Source organism: Pan paniscus, chromosome 18 (assembly GCF_029289425.2).
Source record: "Pan paniscus chromosome 18, NHGRI_mPanPan1-v2.0_pri, whole genome shotgun sequence".
NCBI lineage: Eukaryota > Metazoa > Chordata > Mammalia > Primates > Hominidae > Pan > Pan paniscus.
Window position 1 is genome coordinate 4,754,185 of NC_073267.2, and position 14,715 is coordinate 4,768,899.

Below are 14,715 nucleotides of genomic sequence, written 5' to 3' on the forward strand. Positions count from 1 at the left end.
CAAAGAATGCCAGGAATTGCTGGCAACCACTGGATGCTGGAAGAGGCAAGGAAGGATCCCCCTTAGACCTTTCAAAGGGAATGTGGCCCTGCCAACACCTTGATTTCAGACTTTTGGGCTCCAGAATTGGGAGAGAATACATTTCTGTGGTTTTGGCCAGGCACTGTGGCTCACACCTGTAATCCCAGCACTTTGGGAGGCCGAGGTAGGATCACTTGAGCCCAGAAGCTCAAGACCAGCCCAGGCAACATGGCGAGAGCCCTGTCTCTACAAAAAATACAAAAATTAGCTGAGCATGGTGCTGCATGCCTATAGTCTCAGCTACTTGGGAGGCTGTGGTGGGAGGATCACTTGAGCCCGGGAGGCAGAGATTGCAGTGAGCAGAGATTGCACCACTGCACTCCAGCCTGGGCAACAGAGTGAGACCCTGTCTCAAAAAAAAAAAAAATTGCTGTGGCTTTAAGCCACTGAGTTTGTGGCAAGTTGTTACCGTGGTCCCAGGAAGATCATATAGGAACCAACACCTAAGCCTGGCGCTGTGAGAGCTTCCTGACACCATTTAACACTGAGCCGATCGTTTTCACCATCCCCATGGCCGCAGACCCTGTCGTCACCATCCTGGGGCCCACATGCTCTGAAACCCAGCTCGAGCCCCCCTTCCAGGAAGCATCCCCCGACAACCGCTACCCCTTTCTCTGCACTCTCAGGCTGCTTATTTTTAGCTGCTGATTACGTCTACCTTATATGGTTCTCTATTCATGTCATGAGCAGGGGCTGTCTCCCCTCCTAGTCTGTAAGCTCTTTGAGGACAGAGAATCCCAAGGATATTAACAGTCCTGAGCAGGGGAGGCGTGTTGATGGATTCCCCTGGTTGGTCAAGTTTCATGATATTTCAGGAAACTGGAGGCAAATATCAAGTTGCCGCATACTCACAAGAGTGATAACCTGTCATTCTTGTCATAGTCCTTTTAACCTTAGAAAGTATCTATTATCAAAAAATATTTTAAGCATCCGATAGCCATTTTCTTATTATAGTCACGAAACAGCCCCATGCTGGAAATAGGGCAAATATCATTATCCCCATTTTATGGATGAAGAAACAAACGCAGAGATAGTCAGGGACTTGGCGGCTGATTTATGACAAAACCAGCATTTGCTCTGCCCCCGGGTTCCGGTGCTCCCGCTGGGCCCTACCCCAGGCCAGCCGCTCTGCCTCTTTGTGGACAGCGCCAAGCAAGGAGGGACTTGGTGGAGTGCTCACCAGCTTAACTACCAATTCGGAAAGGAAACAAAGGCAGGAAAGGAGGTGGGCTGGTGTCTTGGGAGCCCGAGGCCAGGATGGTCTCCCCAGGACAGGGTGAGTACTTGACACTTCTCCAGTTCTTTTCCAGATTCTTCCCAAGTCCTAGAGAGCACTCCTGGTCTCTTGATCTCCTTGGGTAAGTGCAAGAAAAATAAGTAATCGTCTACTACTTGACACTAAGTAATCAACAAATTGGCTAGAGGCCTCTCTGGTGGACACAGGGACACAGGTGGTCACATCAGGCCCTAAATGCTGTGTAAGTTGGATGCCCATCAGTGGCATGGCTTCCAAAGGAAGGGCTTGGTCAAGCCTTTACCTATTGCCATCTAGACGAATTTTTTTTTTTTCAACAGAGTCTTGCTCTGGCACCCAGACTGGAGTGCACTGGCACAATTACAGTTCACCGCAGCCATGACCTCCCAGGCTCAAGAGATCCACCTGCTCCAGCCTCCCAAGCAGCTGGGACCACACGCACAGGCCATTATGCCTGGCTAATTGTTGTATTTTTTGTAGAGATGGGGTTTCTCCATGTTGCCCAAGGTACTCTTGAACTCCTGGGGTCAAGCGATCTACCCGCTTCACCCTCCCAAAGTGCTGGGATTGCAGGCAAGAGCCACCGTGCCCAGCCTAGGGGAAATTCTATAGGAGGAAACTGAGCTGGCCGAGGTCCTAGCCAAATGACTACCTGAGCTGGCCGAGGTCCTAGCCAAATGACTACCTGAAGGAGGACCGGGGCTGCAGTTTTGGCAGCAATACAGTGGTGGGGGGAGGCGGGGGCTCCCAAACCCTGGGACTCTCCCCTAAGCTCCCAGCACAAGCCACTTCCTACAAGCCCAAAACTCCAGGCCAGACTTTGTCTGCACCTGTTTGAGCTCAGAGTACAGTCCCTGCTCTAGAAGCATCCAAAAATATCTGAGAGAGCGGGGAATAGGGAGGGGCTATCTGGAAAAAAAGAGGCTGGAGTCTTCAGAGGGCTGAGAGAAAGAGCCACTTGGCTCAGCATTCAAGGTTCTTCCCAACTGGCCCCAACTCATCAGGGTGGCCTAATCTCCCCCAAACATGAGCCCCACACTCTAGCCAGAGCTAGTCTCCTCCTGTCCCTGGCAGTGCCGTGCTCTGAGCTTCCTCACCTCCTGGCTTTTGTCACCATCTTCAGGTGTCTCTGCCTGCACAAATCCTCTGTCATTCATTAGACATTGTTGACTGCCTTGAATGAGCCAAGCGTCATGCTACACTGTTAGTGATGCAATACGGGCAAATTAAACAAAGGCACAGCTTCCACCCTCCCCAAGCTGACCGTCCAGCGATCGTCCCCTCCCTGCACGTTGGGCTGAAACCCTGTCCCTCTGCACAGCCAACCTTCCCAACCATCTTCTGAACTTCAACCAGAGTGAGCATAGACTGCTGGTGGGGGGGTGTTAGTTACATTTTTTTTTCATTGCGTGTCATCTCCCCAAATAGAAGGTCAGCTCCTGAGGGCAGAGACACAACTCATTCCCGCCTGCACAGTGCAGCTGGCCAGGACCTCACAGGGCTGACAAGGGGCTGAGAGATGGGCCTCACAGGGAGGGACCCACAGCTGCCTTACACCTCTCCCTGCTCTCATCAAATGCCCCACTCTCTCTGCTCCCTGCAGTCTCTGAGGCATCTGAGTCTGAGATTGTGCCATACCCTCATGCTTCTATTTGATCCTTTTGTGCCTTCATCCCTAACCCGAGTCCATCCTGCTTTTCCAGCCTAAAGGGGAACTCCCTTTAGGGAGCATCTCTCATTTCTTCAGGATTTGGCACCCAATCTCTCCTCTCCTGCCAGGGCTGGCCACAGCCTGCATTCATTCTGTGTTCTCTCTCTCTTTTTTTTTAAATATGGGGTCTCGCTCTGTTGCCCAGGCTAGAGTATAGTGGTACAATCTTGGCTCACTGCAACTTCGACCTCCTAGGCTCAAGCCATCCTTCCACCTCAGCCTCCTGAGTAGCTGAGACCACAATGTACCCACTACATCCAGCTATTTTTAAAGTTTTTTTGTAGAGACAAGATCTCACTGTGTTGCCCAGGCTGGTCTGGAACTCCTGGGCTCAAGCAATCTTGCCGCCTTAGCCTCCCAAAGTGCCGGGATTACAGGTGTGAGCCACTGTGCCTAGCCTATTAATTAAATTTAATAAATTATTGCTTTAATTCTGATTTAATTTGGTGCTTTCATTCTGATTCTGCCACCTTCCCTGAGATGGGGTGGCTCAGCAATTGCTGCTCTGGAAGTCCCTCTATGACAGACAATGAGGAAGTCACAGGCAACAGGCATGTCCCCAAGGTAGGGGGGCAGCTGGGACCTTGACTCCGAGTAAAACCACCTTCAGGGCTGCAGAGGGATGAGGGAGGCTGAAAATAGATGGAACAGGACTTCTCTGATATTAGAGAAGGATGACAGCACAGGCTGCCGCCATCGAGGAAATGAATCAGTCTCTAGAAACTCAGTTAAATCCGTCCCATTTGCTAAACTGCACCCACCCCTGTCACGTCCTACTGAGGATACCCAGCTAGGGATGAGCACAGGGGACTGGGACCTCTCGAGCACTGGGCAGATCATGCTTAGCAGCCGTGCTCGCCATGGCTCCAATTCATTCATTCATTATTTCACCCATTCAGGACCCAGAAGAGAAACCCCTGCTATGTAGCTCAGTCCCTCTGCGCTCAGAACCGGTGAACTATTTACCACCTCTGTGTTGAGATTTAGGAACTTTGGGTGAGACCTTGCCTGCCAAATGGGAAATTCCATCTTAGAGATATCTTCCTTGAGCTGAAATCTTCTGAATCCTCTGAAACACAGACAGACTTGAGCAAAGTGCCCATCTGTGCTGCGAGTCATCAGCCTCCACTGCAATGAGCTGCAGCTCCTCCCCTGACCAGTGTCTTGGTAGCAGGGACAGGAGTCGGAGCAGGGGCCCAGCCTGAGTAGGGAAGGGAGACCCAAGAGGGAATGAAGGAGCCAAATAGGGTGGAGGCAGACTCTGCAGATCAACTTTTAGCTCTAAGAAGACAGGTGAGGCCAGGGGCGAGGTCCCTGAGAAGCCAGGACTCCTAGAGCAAACTCGGGAGAGAACAGAAGCCAGCCCACCACCTTGAGCCAAAGTGAGTCCTCATGCCAAAGTGAGTCCCACCAGTGGGACACGAGAGGGCACAGGCCTCACAGCCAGGAACACATCATGAAGGGGACCTGAGGCTGGACTCCCATCCCCAGTCCACAAAGAAGAATGAAAACCAAAGTCAGCTGCGTGCAGTGGCTCACACTTGTAGCCCCAGCACTTTGGGAGACCAAGGCAGGAGAATCACTTGAGCCCAGGAGTTTGAGACCAGCCTGAGCAACATAGTGACATAGTGAGACCATGTATCTACAAAAAATAAAATTAGCTGGGTGTGGTGACACATGCCTGTAGTCCCAGCTACTCTGAAGGCTGAAATGGGAAGATCACTTGAACCCAGGAAGTTGAGGCTGCAGTGAGCTATGATTGCACCACTGCACTCCGGTCTGGGAGACTAAGTGAGACCTTATCTCAAAAAAATAAATAAAAATTAAAAAAAGAGAGAGGACTACGGTCATCATCTGAGTAACTCAGGCCACGTATCCACCGCGCCAATTTCCACTTAAAAAAGCTAACCCTGGGCCGGGCACGGTGGCTCACGCCTGTAATCCCAGCACTTGGGAGGCCGAGGTGAGCGGATCTCGAGGTCAGGAGATCGAGACCAGCCTGACCAACATGGAGAAATTCCGTCTCTACTAAAAATGCAAAATTAGCCGGGCATAGTGTAGTCCTGGCTACTCGGGAGGCTGAGGTGGGAGGATTGCTTGAGCCCAGGAGGTGGAGACGGCAGTGAACCTTGATCAACCACTGCACTCCAGCCTGCGCAGCAGAGTGAGTCCCTGTCTAAAAAAATAAATAAAAAGAAAACGTAAAGAAAAATATTTTCTCTACCTCAGTAAACCCATCTGCTTTTAAGTTACTGTTGCTGGCCTTTATTTATCCCAAACTTAATTTTTAAAGGTTTCTATGTCTAAAGATGTTGCCTCCTCATCCTCACTAAATACCCTCAAACCCTTCTCATTGGTCAGTGACCTCCTGGTTGTCAGAAGCAACAGCTCCTCTCCCTCAGCATCTCTGTGATATTTAATCCTGCTGGCCACTCGCCCTTCTTCTAGAAGACCTGGGCTTGCAGGTCACTGTCTCTTCTTGGGTCCCTTCCTATCTTTCTGAAATTCATTTATCTTCTTCCTCTTCCTACTCCTCAAACTTAGCGTTGATCAAGGATTGGTCCTTGAATCTTTGTCTCTCCCTGGTACAGCTCCATGGGTGACCTCAGAGCCTCCCTCTCATCTTTACGTAAATGAATCTCACTCCTAAATGCCCTGACCTGACTTCCCTCCTAAGCTCCACTCCTGCCTTTCTAACCCCTGCCACCTCCTTCCAGATGCCCCACGAGTAACCAATCTTCATAATGACCCAAACTGAACTTTTTTTTTTTGAGACAGAGTCTTTCTCTGTTGCCCAGACTGGAGTGCAGTGGCATGATCTCAGATCACTGCAACCTCTGCCTCCCGGGTACAAGCAATTCTCCTGCCTCAGCCTCCCGAGTAGATGGGATTACAGGCGCATGCCACTACGCCCGGCTAATTTTTTGTATTTTTAGTAGAGATGGGGTTTCACCCTATTAGTCAGGCTGGTCTCGAACTCCTGACCTCGTGATCTGCCCTCCTCAGCCTCCCAAAGTGCTGGAATTACAGGTGTAAGCCACTGCACCCGGCCATGAACTTTTTTTTTTTTGAGACAAGGTCTCACTCTGTTGCCGAGGTTGGGGTACAATAGTGCCATCACAGCTCACTGCAGCCTCAGCCTACCAAGCTCAAGCGATCCTCCTGCCTCAACCTCCCAAGTAGCTGGGACTACAGGTACCCGCCATCATGCCCAGTTCATTTTTTCTATTTTTTGTTTTATTTTCTATGTTGTCCAGGCTGGTCTCAAACTCCTAGGCTCAGGCCATCCTCCTGCCTCTGCCTCCGCCTCCCAAAAAGTGCTGGGATTACAGGTGTGAGCCACTTCATCCAAGCCCAAACTGGACTCAAAATCTGTTCCTCTCTCTTATGTTCCCAGTCTATTTTTCTGGCAAGATCATTCTCCCAGTGACCTCAATGGAACCTGTAAGGGCCCCCTCCCCCGGCCTGGCTCCCAAGCTGGGAAGGCCAGGGATTCTACACCAGCTGTCAGCTGGGTCCACCCCTTCTCTCCACTCCCAACCCCTCGCCCAGGTCCACACTCCCTCACCTACCTCTCTGGCATGGCTGACTAATCAGTCGCCCCCTCCCTACTCTTCCTACAAACAACTGCCAGACGGATCTTCCCTGAGCCCTTGGTAGTGACCCGCTGCCCACAGAGCAAAGCCCTGCTTAGCCTAACAAGGCCCTTCACACTTCAGCCCCAACCTTGCCTTCCGAACACGTCCCACCACCCCACTTCCATCTGTCCGCCTTCATGCAAGACAGAACAATGCTCCCCTTCCCTGGGTCTCACCAGAGCCCCGTTGCTCTGGCACCGTGAGTTTGCTCATCTTGTTCCCTCAACTCAGAATTCCCTTCCTGCCATCTTTCTGTTCTGAATCCTGCTTTCTTCAAGGCCCAGCTCAAATATTCCCTCATCCGTAAAACCTTTTCTGATCCGATCCACTCAGCTCAGGATGGTCTCCTCCCTGCCTTCAACCCCACCTTGCTTTTCCTGTGCCTCCCCAGTGACACTGATGTGTGTCCCGTTTGACTAGATTCAGCTATGTGCAAGGGAGAAGATGCCTCCTCTCCCCTACTGGACTATAAGCACTGAGGACAAAATGCCTGTCTCAATTCCCCTAGTACCATACCTCAAAAACAGCAGGGATGCAGCAAACGAGGGATGGGTTCACGAATGATGGAACGCGTTGAGGTGTTTGAATGACAGGGTTGCACATACGAGCGATGTTTACAGGTAAGGACTTATGCTGCAATGAGGCCTGGATTTGGGTTTGGAGCAGGGCATGTGCCCAGGAGAGAGAGGTAAGTAAGCCCAGGCGCTCCATCCCACAGCCATGGCCCTCCCTGCTCCCCACTCCCCCAGCCACCTGCCTCATTCCAGCCAGGATGCACAGGGCCTAGCCCTGTCCTTAGCCTGCAGGCCAGGTCAGAGAACGGAAGCAGCTGTCCTCCTCCTGAGTCCATAGGCTGACTCTCCCCAGCCCACTACACCCAAGCAGGCATCAAACGGCCAGCTAGATGCTACCGGCCTCATCTGGACCTCCCTCTGGGGGATAAGTGGGTAAAAGCACTGGCCAAGGAGTGGAAAGGACTGAATTCCAGCTCTGGCCTGCCATGAACTCACTGTTTGACCTTCACTGTAATACCTGGATGTAGGAAAAAACCAGCAGTTCCTAAACGGCAGTTCCACAGGCCACCATGCCAGGTGCCACTTTTTTTTTTTTTTCCTTGAGACAAGGTCTCGCCCTGTCACCCAGGCTGGAGTCAGTGATGCAATCACAACTCACTGCAGCCTGACCACCCAGGTTCATGTGATCCTCCCACCTCAGCCTCTCAAGTAGCTGGGACCACAGGCATGCACCCCTACACCGAGCTATTTTTTTTTTTTTTTAGAGACAGGGTCTCACTATGTTGTCCAGACTGGTCTCAAATTCTTAGCTTCAAGCGATCCTCCCACTTTGGGTTCCCAAAGCGCTGGGATTACAGGTGTGAGCCACTGTGTCCGACCAACGTGTTACCTTCTTGAGGGATGTGTTCATTAGCACAACCCAGTCTAGTGCGTTCCAGGCTCACTGTGGGACCAGATGTCCCCTACAGGCTTGCCCGGCTGCACCAAATGAGGAGTCAGGGAACCAGCTGTGGGGAAAAGGCTTCTGGGGTCTGTTCTCTCCCCAAGACCCCTGAGCTTGCTACATTTTCTCAGCAGCCCTGCCACAGTGGATCCTAGCAGCTAGGCTGCCCTGATGAGGAAACTGGAGTGCTGGCCTCTTTCCAGAAATAACCAGCCAAGGGTGGGAGAGAAAGGGGCGGGGAAACAGCTTCCTGACCGTCACTGCACCCTTGTCTCACATGGCGGGCACTGAGCTGTGGGCACTCACAGAGGGGCAGCCCCAGCATGCACCAGCCCCTTGCCATTGGGGTGGCCGGGTGGGGCCAGGGCAGATGGGCAAGTCTGAAGCTAGGGCTGGAGGTGGAGGAAGGATGAGATGGACAGGAATCCCCAGATCCCCAATCTCCGTATCAAGCAACAAGAGGGACAACAGGAAGCAAAGAGGTCCCAAATTCTGCCTTTAGCAGTAAACACCAATGGCTTAAACCCGAAGAAATGAAATGCTTTCTCAGCAGACCTCGCTCTCCAGGGAAACCAAAAGCATAGCTCTTCGCCCTGCAAACTAGGGAAGCTCCCCCAGGACGGTCTTATCCACTGCACCCTTTCTCCTCCTTTCACACTCACCGTACAGGGAGAGAGGGACTTGGGAGTGCAGGCAGGGTCTGTCACAGAGAGACGGGCTGAGGAAAGGAGAGGACCCTGGCCCGGGTGTGCCTGTCACTGACGCGCTGTCTGACCTCGGAAAAGTTTTCCTGTTTCTCTGGGTTTCCTTCCCTTCCCTGGATGGTGGGGAGACCGATCAAATCATTGCTAGGGGCGTTTCCCACTGCTTTAAGGAGGAACAGCCCCAAGCCAGGACTCCCAAAGAGGAGGGCCCAGTGGGTGGTACAAAGGCCTGAGTGCAGCAGGTCGGGAGGTGGAAACCGGGAAGGCCCCACCTGGCTGCTCCTTCCCCGTCCTGGCATGGGCATGGGCGACGGGTAGTTGGTAACAGAGGGGCGCTTGTCTCCTCACAGGGAGGCGAGAAGGAGGGCTGCAGAGCGCACCACCCCAGCCAGAGCTGCACACGAGCAACAAGGAGGAGAAGCCGGAGAAGCTCTGTGGGGTCCCCGGCCTAGGAAGCAGATGGGAGTGGTGAGCGAGAATATCTGCCGCCACCCAGCCAAGGAGCAAGCATGATAGGGCGGGAAGTTAGCACACAGCGGAGAGATGAGGGAAAGAGGTCAGGAGCCAAGATGTGACCTTTGGGTGGGGTGGTATTTACCGGGGTGGCACAATTCTGAAGGGGGAATCACCCAGTAGGAAGGACTGTCATGATGGGGGCGTGAGGAAGCCACCTTGTGGGTTAGAACCTGCCGGTGGATGCAGGAGGAGGCCTATTCTGGGGTATACAGTCCACAGTGGGGCAGAGTCCTGATAAAATCCACCACGGTGGATGAAACCCACAGCCCAAGCGCTGAGCAGGAGCAGGGACAGAGGGAAGCTTTATGCCGGAGGTTGGGCCAGGGGCAAACGCACGCTGTGGGACCCAGGAAGGAAAGACAGCAGAGAGAAGGGACCTTTGCACAAGCACCTGCCTGCGTCCTTTCCCCACGACAAGAGCCCCCAGCGAGGCCTGCAGAACATTCCAGATGACCAGTTCCCTCGGTGGGAGGAAAGATAAAGGATGTCCCTAAAAGGCCAAAAATTCCTGGGGCCCAGTGTGTAGCAGCCCAGCAGCTGGGGCTGGGGGGCAGCACAGGAGGGGCCACGAAGGGAGAGGGTGGCAGCGGCTTGGGGCTCCGGATCCAATTACGCGGCTGTTTCCATACTTAGCCGCCTGACAGCCGCCTGGAATACTCAGCACTCAAGCCGCTGCAGCCCTGCAGAGCCCAAATTAACTCAAGGACGGACAAGGGCAGGGCCCAGCAGCACATGCAGTGGCTGGAGCCCCCCACCTTACATCTTGAGTCCCCGAGAAATAGCTTTTGTTCCCACCCACTGCCTGCTCTCCCTGCAGGGACTGTGCCCCTGCAACCCCCTATTCAACCTCAAAGACCTGAGAGGCTGGACTCTGGGCCTCTCCAGTCCCAGGTATGGACCTAGGCTCAGAGCCCAGCTTGGGGGAAGACTGCTGAGTCATGAAAAGACTCGGTGGGCAGTCCGGATCCTAGGGGGATCCCTGGAGCACCTCCCTAAAAGCATTCCCTCGGGGAACCTGGCCTCAGGAACCTTAGGAACAAGAGAGGTGGCAAAACAATCTGGCATCTCCTCCACAGCCTATAGATAACCCCCATGCTGCAACCCAAGCCACCACCTCTGCTACCCAAAGTGCTGAGATGTCAAAGGGAAGCCTCAGCACACAGAGCCAAGCCCCTTTTCTGATGGAAGCCCCCACCCCGAGCAGAGGCTCTACTCCAGAACGGGCCCCGTTCCTCTTCTGAATTGCATCCAATGCTGTTTCCAGCCCAACCGCCAACTCTATTTCCGATCTTATCCCAAACCAATTCCAATTCTATCTCACTGCTCCCAAAACGGTCCCCACCTTTGCCCACTGTATCCCCTTCTGTCCACGCAAACCCAGTTCTCTTACCCGAGTGGGGCCTCCGCCTTATATCCCACCAGGTGGGAGGGTCACCTCAACGACCTCCAGCTCCCAGACTGTGCTATTTTGTCCGTCTCAGAGGCTCCCCCGTCTCGACTTTGAGGGCCCTCTTTCCCACATCTACTGGCCAGACTCCTCTCTGACCCTGGCTCACAGCTCAGCTCTGTTTGCCGTTCCCACTTCCTCTGGCCTTCCTGAGGGCCCCGCAACTGCGCTGCTATTCTCCAGCACCCAGCTCTTTCTCTGAGGCCCCAGGCCCGGGGAAAAGAGAAGGGTAAGAAGACATCAGCCAAGAGCCAGGGTTTGCCATCAGCCCCGACCCCCTACCCCACCCATGGTAGACAGAAAACCTTGGAGGAAGCGTGGGGGCCCAGTCTGGGCTGGGTCATGCTGGGAGGGGCCCTACCTGCTTGTCCTGAGAACAGGAGCGAGGCCAGGAGGCAGCTGAGCAGGACCAGCGCCCTCATGGTGACTGCCAAGAGAGCCCAGCTGCTCCTCGCCTCTATTTATACGGCCGGCCGTGGCAGCAGGCGGTGGAGGGGGGAGAGGGGTCACACAGTCACCAGGGCAACTAGGAGGGTGTGATGGGGAAGAAGCCCGGACCCCAGAAGGCTGTGCAGAGGCTCAGGCTGCGCCACTGCTGTCCCAGCTGCCAGGCCCCAGAAGGCAGGGCCGTGGCTGGATTCTCTTCCCCCGAACCCCTGCAGCCCTGGGATCATATGACATGGGTCACAGGGCGCGGGTGACAGGCATAAAATGGAGCATCCCTTGGGCTCAGGCGGTGGAGCTGGGAAGCTGAGTCTTCCCAGAACTTGCAATAACTTGACCTGAAGTCTCGGCAGGTTAAGGACCTTGACACGCCTGCACTGGAAGGAGGAAGTTGTAAGGCCATGCAAAAGAAATCCTATTTAACAGCCACTGATCCACATGCTAGAGAGTGGTCAGCTACGGCAAACCCGCAACATGTGACCTCTGAGGTCCAAGGCTGCAGCCCTGGAACAACCTTCCCAGCCTCTGGAAGAGAGAGAGCACAGACCAGAGGGAGAGGGGCATGCTGAGACACAAGCTGAGGCTGCGGTGTAAACTGGAGGATGGAGCAACAGATATCCATTTCCAATGGCCCAGGGGTTCCAGAACATTCAGTCACCTCTGCAAAGTGCTTTTTTGTTTGTTTGTTTTTGATAGAGGATCTCGCTCTGTCACCCAGGCTGGAATGCAGTGGCACAATCATCACTCACTGCACTCGACCTCCCAGGCTCAATCAATCCTCCCAACTCAGCCTCCCAAGTAGCTAGGACAGTAGTGCCACCATGCTGTACTAATTTTTTAAAATTTTTTGTAGATGGCCCAGAGAGCCAGTTGTAAGAAGCCAAGGGAAAGCAGGCATTTGCTTGTCTGGTCGGGGTACAGTGTCACTGTGTGGGGAAGAGGTGGAAGCCAGCCTTGGAGGAAAGGAACTAAATCAGGGCCAGGCACCGTGGCTCACACCTGTAATCCCAGCACTTTGGGAGGCCGAGGCGGGTGGATCACCTGAGGTCAGGAGATTGAGACCAGCCTGGCCAACATGGTGAAACCCCATCTCCACTAAAAATACAAAAATTACTGGGTGTGGTGGTGGGTGCCTATAATCCCAGCTCCTCAGGAGGCTGAGGCAGGAGAATCACTTGATCCCAGGAGGCAAAGGTTGCCATGAGCCAAGATTGCGCCACTGACTCTAGCCTGGGCAACAGAGCGAGACTCTGTCTCAAAAAAAAAAAAAAAAAAAAAAAAGAATTAGGGATCTGGTAGGCACTTGACTTTTTTTTTTTTTTTAATCTTTTTTAAGAGACAGGGTCTCTGTCACCCTGGCTGGAGTAGTGACACGATCATAGCTCACTGCAGCCTTGAACTCCTGGGCTCAAGCCACCCTCTCACCTCAACCTCCGAGGGGCTGGGAATACAGGTGTGCACCACATCTGGCTAATTTTTTTGTTTTTTACAAACATGGTCTTCCTATGTCACTCGGGCTGGTCTCCAACTCCTGGGCTCAAGCAATCTTCCTGTCTCGACCTCCCAAAGCACTACGATTACAGGCATGAGCTACTGCTTTTTCAAAGACAAGGTCTTGGGCCTTTTCCTCTCAGAAGTCCCCTCTCTTTCTCACTAAGGAGCTGTTTTTCTTTCTCTTTCTTTTGCCTATTAAACCTCTGCTCCTAAACTCCTCATGTGTGTCTGTGTCCTAAATTTTCTTGGCGTGAGACAATGAACCCCAGGTATTTACCCCAAACAATGTAGCTGCTTCATGTTGGGGACCTCATCCGGGATCCCAAGGTACAACACTCATCAAAACGAGTCAAGAAAACTTATTGTGAACGATTTATGGCCTTTAATAATTGAATAAGGTATACTCCTGTGAAGAAAATTTGGAGCATGTTTGTTTCTTTCTGCCTGGTTTCTCTGGAATCTGGAAACTATCTCAACATCTGGTGGAGGCAAACCAGTGTTACAACCCATCAGAATGGCTGACAGTAATCAAACTCTAAATGGTGCTGCAGACAGAACCATGCATGGACATGCCTTTTTTCCGAGGACCCTTAGCTCGACCCCAGGAGGAGCCCTTAGCTTCTGTTCCCCACACAACACCCCTTTTAAGCATGAAGTAGCCAGAAAGAGTCATCATCAAACAACCCCTAAGAGCAGTTAGGGTTACCACTCCAGAGTGGGGAATGATACAGGAGTTAAGAGGAAATTACTTAGGTAGTGAGGATACAGAAGTCCTCAGTAAGGTTTTCCTTTTACTGAAAAGCAGTCCCACATCATTTTCCTTTCTAACAAAGAGCAGTGTGTAAAATCGAGCTGCAGACACAGATGCAGGCAGTTGTGCCAATCATGTTCAAAATGGCGGCTCCATCTTCCCTTCTCTGCCAGCCACGTGCACAGTAAGGAGCAGACAAGATGGCGCTGGTCAAGGGGAAAGTTCATTTGCATAATAAGATTAGAGTGGGGAGGTCAGCCTTCCCCGCACCCCAGCGCTATGTAAACATCATACCTGACTGAACCAATCTGTGAGCCCTATGTAAATCAGACACCACCTCCTCAAGCCTGACTATAAAATCCGGTGCATCTGCTGCCGGTGGCCTTTCCCTTTCAGAAGTACCCTCTCTCTCACTGGAGAGAGCTGTTTTCCTCTCTTTCTTTCTTTTGCCTATTAACCCTCTGCTCCTAAAAATTAAAAAAATAATAAAAATAAAAAATTTCAAAAAATAAAGATGAGGTCTCACTGTGTTGCCCAGGCTCCTCTGAACTTCCCAGGCTCAAGTGATTCTCCCACCTTGGCCTCCTGAGTAGCCGGGACTACAGGCGTGAGCCACCATGCCCAGCTCTGCTCAGCTCAGCTCAGCCTTCAGACAGAAGCTGCCAGAGCCCTCAGCCTAAAAGACCCCAGCCCCATTTTCAGAAACCATGTATCCCTAGGCACACCTGCTCCTGACTGTCTCAGACTGACATTCCTCAGATGACTGGGGAGGAAGCATGTTTGAGAACAAGACGTGGGGCAGAAGAAAAACCATGTAGCCCAGCTACTCCTTTCCAATGGTCCCATTTCTGATGCCCTGGAGCCAGCGTCAGCCAGCTGCTTCTATAAGGGGCCAGGTGGTAAATAGTTTAGGTTTTGTTGGCCATCTGCAACTCTTCCACTCTGCCTGTGTAGCTAGAGCAGCTGGCACCACAGAGATGAATGGATGTGGATGCATCCTGATAAAACTTTATTATAAAAAAGAGGCAGCTTGGTTCCAAGCTGTAGTTTGCAAATCTCTGCCCATACTCTAGGGAAATCATTTGGTGAATTACTTTGTAAAGCAGAAAATCCTTTGGTAAAGGATCACCCATATCAGCGCTTTATGAATCTGGGTTTTCCTACGTCTGGCTGCTTCATGTGGGGGTTCAGAGCTAGAAAGGGGAAGGCAGTGCAA

The 14,715-nt window shown here is 52.5% G+C and overlaps 1 protein-coding gene across 1 annotated transcript in view; it reads right to left on the reverse strand.

Moving 5' to 3' along the window:
- SRL (sarcalumenin) overlaps window positions 1-14,715 on the reverse strand; it is a 69,796-nt gene that overhangs the window by 43,873 nt on the left and 11,208 nt on the right. The window lies entirely within an intron of this gene.